General features: G+C 42.5%; 1 pseudogene; it reads left to right on the plus strand.

Annotated features, from left to right (window-relative positions):
- The first annotated feature begins 10733 nt into the window (after positions 1-10733).
- LOC126163572 (5S ribosomal RNA) lies at positions 10734-10851 on the plus strand (annotated as a pseudogene).
- Positions 10852-11780: the final 929 nt, after the last annotated feature.

Raw genomic sequence — 11780 nt, forward strand, 5'->3', positions numbered from 1 at the left:
CCCTCCTGAACCCACCGATTCCATATTCTGCTAAGAGTCATTGGATCTCGACTAACGCGAGCAGCAATGTCGCGATACGATAAATTGCAATCGTGATAGGCTACAATCCGACCTTTATCAAAGTCGGAAACGTGATGGTAGACATTTCTCCTCCTTACACGAGGCATCACAACAATGTTTCACCAGGCAACGCCGGTCAACTGCTGTTTGTGTATGAGAAATCGGTTGGAAACTTTCCTCGTGTCAGCACGTTGCAGGTGTCGCCAGCGGCGCCAACCATGTGTGAATGCTCTGATGCTAATCATTTGCATGTCACAGCATCTTCTTCCTGTCGGTTAAATTTCACGTCTGTAGCATGTCATCTTCGTGGTGTAGCAATTTTAATGGCCAGTAGTGTATAATTTATCCCAAGTCATTGTCAGCATCCAAAGTCTACGGCAAAATATGAGTTATCATTTTTACTTATTCAGATTTGTTATGAACCAAGTATGCTTTGCCTTTATTTGTTTTTCAAAGAGAGTGCATTGTACCAGGCGCATCTCACAAGAGAACCTCCCCATCGCACCCCCTTCAGATTTAGTTATGAGTTAGCACAGTGGATAGGCCCTGAAAAACTGAACACAGATCAATCGAGAAAACAGGAAGAAGTTGTGTGGAACTATGAAAATAAGCAAAATATACAAACTGAGTAGTCCATGCTAAGATAGGCAACATCAAGAAGAACATAAGCTGAGGGGCGCCATGGTTCCGTGGTTAGCATGAGCAGCAGCGGAACGAGAGGGCCTTGTTCAAGTCTTCCCCCAAGTGAAAATTTTAATTTTTTTCTTTTCGCAAAGTTATGATCTGTCCGTTCGTTCATTGACGTCTCTGTTCACTGCAATAAGTTTAGTGTCTGTTTTTTGCGACCGCACCGCAAAACCGTGCGATTAGTAGACGAAAGGACGTGCCTCTCCAATGGGAACCGAAAACATTTGATCGCAAGGTCATAGGTCAACCGATTCCTCCACAGGAAAATCCGTCAGGTATATTCTATACGACACTGGTGACGGCATGTGCGTCACATGATAGGAATATGTTGTCGATCCACCTAACTTGTACACTTGGCGAATGAGCAAATAGATTCTTCTACCTTGCCCGATTTAGGTTTTCTTGTGGATGTGATAATCACTCCCAAAAAAGTGATGAAAACATGAGAGTTTGTCACATAAACTGCAACAAATGAATGCAACAGTTTCACAGTCGCACAGTTTTTTCTGTGCTCTGTCAAAACATATGTTTTTAACGTTTTCATATTTTTCCGTGTGTAGACCGTCAAATCCTGTATATGTCCAAGCAAATCTGAACATGTCCTGGAATTTTGGAGAGCGAAGTTAATTATGTGTGATTGCCTGATCTTTGATAATTGTCGGAAGATAAAAAAATTAAACTTTTTACTCGAGGGAAGACTTGAACCAAGGACCTCTCGTTCCGCAAATGCTCACGCTAACCGCGGGACCACGGCGCTCTTGAGCTCCCACTTTCCTTGATGTTGCCTATTTTACGCATGGACTACTCAGTTTGTATACTTTGCTTATTTTTTTCATTGTTCCACACAACTTCTTCCTGTTTTCTCGATTGATCTGTGTTCAGTTTTTCAGGGCCTATCCACTGTGCTAACTTACAACTAAATCTGAGGGGGTGCGATGGGGAGTTTCCCTTGTCAGTTGTAGCTCAGCAAATGCGTCGGGCTTTCAATACAAGTGCAGTGCCACGGTGCTTCCACAGTGCAACACGTAAGCGAAAATTAAATAATGAAAGGAAGTTGACATTGAGATTTCCCTGGGTCAATTTATTAGCAGTTTAAAAGTTTGATGATTCACAGCGTTCAATTTAGACATTACGAATGTTTTAACAGAGAACCAGATAGGCACTTTCAATTACTTTCTCGCAGTCATATTTTGCAACACACAACGAATTCGTTGTTGTAAGGTTACATAAGGCTCTATGTAACATTTACTGCCAACAATCAAAACTTTCGTCAAATGACAACAATAATTATGATTTTGTCTTTCAATCTCTCCAAACGCAGCTGTTTGAGCTGTGTGGTGGTAATGGCTAACGCATGTGCGTAATTCATCCCTCCAATTACATGGGGTGACAACTGGAAGGCGTCCGTCACTTGTTCTCGGATGGCAAGCGAAGATATGAATAGTTTACTATGGGGTTTGAGCCGTGGCGCTCGTTACTGGCGCGCCAGTCTCTTGAATGTCCATTATTGATCCTTCGATGCTTCTTATCTTTGCTTGCCTTGTTGTTTTCCGCATTCGCGGGGCGAGTGGCAGTTGACGTTTGCTCGGGCTACCTGCCGAGACGCCGCGAGGTACGAGGTGGGAAGCAACCACGTGTATGTGGAGTTGGTTGTACGCGGTCTGCCCGTTCAGGATGGAGAATATGTGTTGGCTGCCTGCCTGTCTGCTCTCCTGATCTTGCTCGCCGAGCCTTGCGAACGCCTAGCTTGGGTTGCTGCCTGGTGTATCCTACACGAGCCGTACCGGACGTCCAGCAGAAGTTAAGCAGCCTTGTGTTTCTTTTAAAGAAAAGGAGCAAATGTATAAGTCCTTTTGTAGCCAATTTTGGAGTCCTCTTAAGTGTGGCCTTAACGTTTACACTGCCTTTGGGGAGAGCTAATTCTTTTAAATTTAAATAGTTTGAGTTCCCTGTCCTTTATAATCTTTTGGGGGTTTTATTTGAGTTTTATCTTTGGCATTCCTTCCTTGCGCTGGTTAAACGTTTACTTGTATAGCGGGAAGTGACTCCTGGTTAAAACTCGGAGAAGGTGTTTGATGTTATTGCCGCCTCCAGCATTCGTCTTTTCAATTTAAGTGTTGTCATTCCTTCGAGCGACCTGGTGTCACTCCTTGTTAATTAATGCTGGTTTATATGTACTTAATTTTGAACTGGCCATTTGAATTAATATTTTGGAGCGCAGTATGGCACTAAGGCAACCTCATTGTATACCACCTTGTGCCCCAGTCTAGTACCTTAATTTTCAGTGGCACGAGTTAGCTCCACTTCCGGTTTTACAGATGTGCTCCCTTCAAAATCTTGTCTTGTATAAGTTTGCCCCATGTGTGTCCGGGAACACAGAGATGAGCTTTAGTGTGACTTCAGTGCTAGTCAGTTAATGGAACCTTCATTTTGGCTTGGCTTCCACTGAACAGTTTGAGTGGAATGTAGTGTGTTTGATTTGTTATTCATTTAATTACTGTAAGTTTGTTTATTTAACGGGGAGCAAGACATGTAAAGACTAGTTGCTGGGTGTTGCTAATTCGTTCCAAATGGCCTACTACTTATTCAATGGCAAGGGTGTTGATTAGTTGGTTACTGTGAGTACAAATTCACGCTATTTATTTGTTGCCGAAATTGTTAAAGTGTCTGTGTCGTGATTCAATCACTAGCTACGTGTTTGAGCTAAATTGATATAAACCTTACATTGCCTCCTTAAAATTTATTGTCAGCAGAAACTCTTAAGAGAACTAAATTTTGTCACTGCTTATGTTAACCTTTACTGGGAGCAATATTTTATGTAGTTAAATTTTGTCTCAAAATAAACGAGTGATAAAAGAAAAATGGAAAGGTGCCTGGTCCTTTCCTATTATGTCCGGTTTGTATCACGTATCAGGGTTGGTGCACAATACTACGTTCCTCCCTTGCGCGGGTCAGACGTGTTCGACGGGAACCCTGATGAGTATACCTGCTGTCACGTTTCCATCGGACCGCTGTCACAACCGCATTCGCCACAAATATGAATACTGCTCAGTCTGACCCGCTGGCCAAAAAGTCAGCCACGATGAGGCGCCTTTGAAACTGTGTAATGTGTAGAGATGGGGGATCCGCTCTTGAACTAATTCATAGAGTTGAATCTTTCAAAGGAGTGAACAATCAGTGATTCAGAAAAAAAGAACGGTAGCTCCAAACGTTTCTCACGTCAGAGAGAGAGAGAGAGAGAGAGAGAGACGGAGCATATCAGCGGCGCCTCTGCTGGTCAGAGCACAGTGCACGCCACACAACACAGCCGGCGCCGGCCTCTGCCCTGCTTCTGCCTTGGCTGCCTGCCTTGTGCAGTGCCCCATTGGATTTTGTGTTTCACATCTGCCGTGCCGTCTCTGTGCGTCGTCTGCCACATGCAGTGAGTGTCTGGCGCACCTTAACTTAGCATCGCACTCCGTCGGCGATCCGTTTCAGTCGCATGTCCTGCACTCTGGGCAGTTGATGCAAGCAACAGGACAGAGAGCCACCTAGCGGATAACATAGGAACTACTTGCAACAACCTGCTCTCAAGGGAATGGACGATTTGTCTCGGAGCGGGTGAGTTCACCGCTCCCCCCACCCTCGGAACTCGCCCGCTCAACGCTCACCCCACTGTCTCGACTCTAGCCAGAGCGTTGAGCAAAGCGACTCAGGTGTCACTCTGGTCTCTGCAGTCTCAGCTCACGCAGTAATACAGCTCGCGGCTCGACCTGCTCGACTCAGCGCCTCTGCATCGGAGTTCGTCCCTACTGGATATTGTTCTTCGTAGTAATACCGCTATGTATATTACATTATTATGTTATGTATACATCAATTGTTTTTATTTTATTTTTATTTGTTTAAACTGATCAGATTAGGTTCCTGATGACTCCTCTTACTATAGGATTTTTATTATGGACACTCGAATTTACGCTTTAATTACGAGCGAACCGATAAACGTATCGCAAAATGTGATACACCAATATTTTCCTTGTTTTATTCTGCGTAAGGCTATATGCAGCACTTTCGTTTTACAGTCAAATTTATATTTTTTTTCTTATTCTGGTACGGATTTTGCGATTTTAGGCGTCTTCGGAAGGAAACGTTCACTTTAAAAATATATGGCTTGCGATGAATTTGTACGAGGTTAATGAAATTTTAATACATTATAGCCAGATATATTGTTAATGTAAATCTCAAGTTAAAACATTTTCTGATCACCCAAAAAACCACGATAGTGCAAGATAAATCAATAATCAAAAACTTTGTCATATAGTGGAAATTTCAACAAACAATACAAAATTCTTACTCATTATCTGTGTTACTTCAAAATAGGATCAAATAAGATCAAAATACTGGAATAAACCAAGTTTAAAGGGCAATGTGCCTTCCATTTATTTTCTATTGTAAATGAGTGGTGAGTCATGAAAAAGAGCTAATTCATTTCAGGGAGTGAACAGTTCTGATGCAATCTCTGAAAAGAACAGTTTTGCCCATCTCTAGTAATGTGGCGATAACGCTGTCCCACGTGGGCACGTGGCATCTGTGCGACCTTCAGACTGATCTCTCATCATCTGTTCACATACCCTTACGTATCGTACTAGGACCGGTAACAACAGGAACACTAATACCCTGTGGCGGCCGTACTACCTGTCACTGCGACAGTAATCAGTTACACGCCCAAGTTACACTGACAGCCGATCATATCTTCTGCGTGCTTTTTTCTTTTCTTTTTTTTTTTTTTCAGGCGGTGTTATTGCAGCTTACACACTTGGCAGCGACGTAGCATGACGTGGTTGGCAGCCGACCCTGTAATTAGTAAAATAATCTCGGAAGAGCCTCTCCAACACATCACCGATTCCATCAAAGAGATTCACGTCAGCCAGGGTTACGCATCTTGTCTGCTTCAGGGTCGTTGGTCGTGAAACACAAGCATACACAGGACACGTGTGATGCCACACTCGCTACATTAGAATGGGTATAATTAGAGATTAACAAGCCTCTGACGCTAGCAATGACATTAATTAATTCTCACTATAATGTGATTCGTGATTTTATGTGTGTTGCGAGGGCGAGCGAGAGATAAAAAGTAGGTGGTAGTGATGCTCTGAAGTAGAGGTATAGCAGTCATTTTTTGTTGGTTGTAATTCCAGTTAATTCAGAAGTTAGTAAATTTCGCCATGATGGCGTTTTCCGCTGTAAGGGAGATCTGTGTGTTAAGCCTGAAGTTCTTTAATTAGCGCCTCGAAAAAATAAAGGTACGTAATTAATTTTTTGTTTACTTGAAAGAGCGAAAACAAAATAGCGCTGCCTATTGACAAAGTAGAGACGAACTGCTCCTGTAGAGTAGTGCAAGAATTTCACTGCGTACCATAACACTGCAAATAAATGAAAAAATAATTACGTACCTTTATTTTTTAGGGGTGATACAAAAAATCTTAGGGCTTCCCCTCTTATGCCTCCACGGGCGCACTCAGGGTCTGAGTGTATCTTCCACTAACATCATCTGTACCTGGACACTAAAAATATGTTTATTCGGCATCAAATGATTAAAGTGAGTTAACAGTGATGCCGTAGTGTCATGTAATGGTGGCCGTCTGAGTAGACATAAAAGCGTTACAAACTTTTGTATTGACTCTGGAGTTGTTATAGTCAGACGTCTTTGACGTGTCGATAGAATTCACATTGATAGATTCCCAATATCGAGGTGGATTGAGCACCAATGACGCGACATCAGTAAACTTTCTTATTACAAAAGGAAGAATCAGAAGCGGAATCTGGTAGCAATGCAGGCAATTTGTTGAGAACTGACAAACACTGGGTTTACGTAGACGTTTGTAATGAATTAAGTTGTTTCGATGTTCCGCGATCGACATTTGTGACTAAAACTATAATCGTATGTCACAAATCAATGAAAAATAGCGTTCTCATCTATATATATGAATGTACTGAGCTAGAATCATGAAAAAGCATTTATTTTTACATGATCAATGATATTCAATGCTAATTTTTATATATTATTTTTTTTAAGTTGAGTAATATCATGAAACCTGTACATAACACGCAATACAACAAATCTAGTTCCTTAGACATTCTACATTTACGAGGGAATCCATATAGTTATATTTGGATAGCTTTCCAGGAAAGGATACATGAAAGTGGTAAATTCAACCCTAGCCTCTTAAGTCTACCAGACAACCTTCGAGCATTATCGTCAACAAACACGGAATCTCGACGATCTGCACCTCGGAAATGGCGAACATAATCCTACGATAGTTCATGTCTACACTTCTGTCAACTAACATCTCTCTCCGGATATTAATGTATCTCAGAAACTCTTTACGAACATATATCATCTTCTGTATAACGAATTAAGCGGCGAGTGAAAATTTGTATCAAAGCTAGGGAATCGAACCCAGGTCTCCCGCTTACTAGTCAGGTGCGGTAGCCACTAAGCCACACAGCTACACTGACTACCCTGCCACGCCTCCCCTTCGATGCAAATTCTCACTGCCGCTCCAGTCCACTATAAATTCCCCATTACACGCGAACAGAATTGTCAAGGATCTCCTTGTTCTGGAACAGCACCTTAGCATCGTACAGGAATGGAGTATTCAGCCTCAAACCCAGGTGCAGGTACCTATAAAACTGAAATGAGACAATTTCAGAGACATTAGTGGTATCGCAGGTTCGAATTCTGCCTCGGGGATGGATTTTTTTTTTTTTTTTTTTTTTTTTTTTTTTTTTTTTTTTTTTTTTTTTTTTTTTTTTTTTGCTTGGGTTATCCAAGAGTGCTGTGTACTCCCGTTGTAAGTAGGGTGTTTATGTTTTCTTATCGGCGACGTTACGTAACGCTCGGTATGAAAATCACTGGCTGTGCTGTGTGCAGTCTGTGGCTAGTTTGCATTGTTGTCTGCCATTGTAGTGTTGGGCAGCAGCAGCTGGATGTGAACAGCGCGTAGCGTTGCGCAGTTGGAGGTGAGCCGCCAGCAGTGGTGGATGTGGGGAGAGAAATGGCGGAGTTTTGATATTTGTAAGAATGGATGTTATGAACTGCTATATATATTATGACTATTAAGGTAAATACAATGTTTGTTCTCTATTAAAATCTTTCATTTGCTAACTATGCCTACTAGTAGTTAGTGCCTTCAGTAGTTTTAATCTTTTATTTAGCTGGCAGTAGTGGCGCTCGCCGTATTGCAGTAGTTCGAGTAACGAAGATTTTTGTGAGGTAAGTGATTTGTGAAACGTATAGGTTAATGTTAGTCAGGGCCATTCTTTTGTAGGGATTTTTGAAAGTCAGATTGCGTTGCGCTAAAAAAAAAATATTGTGCGTCAGTTTAAGCACAGTCATGTATAGCTTTTCTAAGGGGACGTTTCACCGTGTCAAGATGAGGTGGCTTAACGGCTAATGCACCTGCATAGTAAGCGGGAGATCTGGGTTCGTTTCCCGGCTTTGATACAAATTTTCACTCCACACTTCAGTTCATATGCACAAAATCATGTCTACAGTACAGTCTCTGAAATTGTGTCATTTCATTCATATATCATCTCCTCCGACGGTTATCATATGGCTGTACCGTCTGTTTCCTTTCCACAAAATGGGCGGCTAGAAGAATTCTTCAAACTATGCTCCAGCCATCGCCAGTTCAGCACGCAACTAGATATTCTGTTCTTTATTCCTCCGCGTCTGGTGTTACATCATCAGAACTTCCTTCCCGTGGAACGTGAAAGCCGCCTTGTCGAGTTCAGTGGCGCACTCTCGGTACGTTTCTGCTACAGACCCGCAGCACATCTCACGCACTCTTCTCATTTCCCTAAAACGCAAGATTCTCATCTTCTCGTCGTACCAGGGGCAGACAATTTATCTGTGTTATGTTTATTTTCCGTACCATTTACGCTCTACACATAAAAATGGCTCTGAGCACTATGGGACTTAACAGCTGTGGTAATCAGTCCCCTAGAACTTAGAACTACTTAAACCTAACTAACCTAAGGACATCACACACATCCATGCCCGAGGCAGGATTCGAACCTGCGACCGTAGCAGTCGCGCGGTTCCGGACTGCGGGCCTAGAACCGCGAGACCACCGCGGCCGGCACGCACTACACATAAATTGTGGTAAACTGATGTTATTAGTGAAATATTCCGTATCAGCAGTGACTAATTTACAAGGGATAATTCTGGGGCATTAAGAATAATCTTATTTCTCTCTCAGTTTTAACGGTTTTCCACGCCTGTGTTTCATTACAGAACACGAACCAACTTTTTCAGAACGCATACGAAAGACAATACCACACACGAGCATCTATGATAGGACAAAGAAAGCGAGTATCCAATGAGCTTTGAAACGAGAACTACATTAGTGAAACACTTAATAAGGTGAATAACAAGAACGGAAAAGTCTTCCAATGCTTCAGCGCGCTTAATTGTTTTCTTGAAGATAGAGTAACAACGATCTGAATGATTCACAAAAATCGTCTATTTCCAGTGGCGCCACAACATCTGGTGTAGATGCACTGCAGCAGGCAACCGATCACTGACCTTGGCGAGCAAGCCTTTGTTTTGAGTAGGCTTGAAATTGCCACCGAACAAAGTTTAGCGGGAACCGTCAGTTACCAAGTTCATTCCGCGATTCGTTCATTGCCCACCTCACTGCGTCTGGATCTACAGTAATCACACCTACATGGTTAAAATCGGTTTGCGGGAAGCAAATTGGTGGTGGGGTGTGGGTTGGGAGCTTACGGCGGAGCGGTGTTAAAAAATTCGCTCGCACTGTGTGAAGTAAGCTGCAAATTAATCTACACCTACCTCAGTACAGCGTTCATTCACCATCCATTGTTTTGCATTCGTAGGTAGTATGTAGACGACGTTAAAAGCAGCGATGAAGAAAACCATCGTCCATACTTACGATTCCATAGTCCCTGCACCACAGGTAACAAAATAAACCTGTAAATCTGTAGTAATAACGGGCAAAAGTGGATGCTTCCTTCCTTCACTGAAAATGTCCGCTTCCCGATACTAAAGTTTTTCATTGTCTTTTAGTTATGGTGTCAACAAGCCCACATTTAGGTCAATAGCAAGTCTACTACTAGTTCATGCAGCTTGTATCACACGTGAGACAGCCAAAAATGTACTAAGTCCATCCCGAAATATTATGAGATTAATACAGTCAATACTCTACTATGAAATGAGTTTCAACTCGGCCCTGTTCAGTGGATTCTTCAAAGGAAAATGCTCGCCAAAAAATGTTCTGCAAATGCATACTGAACATGCCACGCAGCAGTCTTCACAAAGGCCAATAGTTTCACACGCGATTTTCTCTACAACAAACACTCCAAAATCTCCCAAACTTCACAGAACTGTCCGTAAAAGAATCTGCTTGCACGGCGATGTAAACTGAACGCCAAATAACAGTCTCTTCTTCATTTTACAAATAACTTTTTCGGACACGTCCAACATGAGCTTCTCGTGCGGCAGCTAGTCCACGACTCTCTCAATGACCTGAAGGTCATATAACTCATTTCAATGCTTGGGGAAGACTTTACTCTGATTGGTTGATCAAATGAATAGCCAATCAGATCAATCTTTCAAGATCATATTCGCGTCTAAACTGTTCTGAGTCAATAACTAGATCAGATTCATTGGCGTCACTTCGACAAGCAAATTATTACTGTAATGTTAATTAATTGAGACCAAACGAAAATTAATCTTGAGATAACTCTAGAAAAACATTATCCTACGAAAAACTATTCTGGCTGCCTTCTTACAAAAACAAGAACGCTTGGACTTACGTCATCAGCAATGTGGGTACAAACATCTTTCCCACACTATGAGTGCATAATGCATTACATAAAATTGATCTTGAAATTTAACGTATGTCTCACATACACGTTCTCACTCGGTCTCATTGACTGCCACAACGACATAAGACACTAGCAATAAATTTGCCTGAATTTTATAGGGCAACGGCCTTGCCGCAGTGGATACACCGGTTCCCGTGAGATCACCGAAGTTAAGCGCTGTCGGGCGTGGTGGGCACTTGGATGGGTGACCATCCAGGCCGCCATGAGCTGCTGCCATTTTTCGGGGTGCACTCAGCCTGGTGATGCCAATTGAGGAGTTACTCGACCGAATAGTAGCGGCTTCGGTCAAGAATACCTTCATAACGACCGGGAGAGCGGTGTGCTGACCACACGCCCCTCCTATCTGCATCCTCATCTGAGGATGACACGGCGGTCGGATGGTCCCGGTAGGCCACTCGTGGCCTGAAGACGAAGTACCTGAATTTTATATTACGAAAATGAAAATTAAAGTTTTAATATGAAAATCTTCTGCAAACTGAGAGTTCTGTTTATGTTTTCAAATAATACCAAAAGAAACTAGTATAGTTCCTAACTGAATTTAATTCCCTAAGTGTCGGTTTTTGACTTTTTAAGTAATTTTATTTATCTCCAAAACTATTATAGGTAGCGGTATCAAATTTTGACACACAATTCGTCTGAATAACAAAAAGTCATGTACCAAATTTGGAATAAAAAAGATAATATTCAACGTAGTTATTTAGTTTCTTAGGTGAGGTGAGTAAGTTATTTTAGTACACGCTACAGTGGGTATTCTCTCGGTCCGCTTTAGCGACAGGTGTGGTTCAAATGATTCAAATGGCTCTGAGCACTATGCGACGTAACGTCTGAGGTCATCAGTCGCCTAGAACTCAGAACTAATTAAACGTAACTAACCTAAGGACATCACACACATCCATGCCCGAGGCAGGATTCGAACCTGCGACCGTAGCGGTCGCTCGGCTCCAGACTGTAGCGCCTAGAACCGCACGGCCACTCCGGCCGGTTCGACATGTGTGGCTATCACGCATACGGCAGGCCACGAGTCGGCCGCCACAGAATGCTACCATACTGCAGGCTTCCAGAACAGCTTGCCATAACGTAACAAAACTTACTGCAAAAGTCTGCAGTCGCGTAATAGCTGCGATGCTACAAGCTGAACAATAACT

The sequence above is a fragment of the Schistocerca cancellata genome, chromosome 2 (genome assembly GCF_023864275.1).
Source record: "Schistocerca cancellata isolate TAMUIC-IGC-003103 chromosome 2, iqSchCanc2.1, whole genome shotgun sequence".
NCBI classification, from domain to species: domain Eukaryota; kingdom Metazoa; phylum Arthropoda; class Insecta; order Orthoptera; family Acrididae; genus Schistocerca; species Schistocerca cancellata.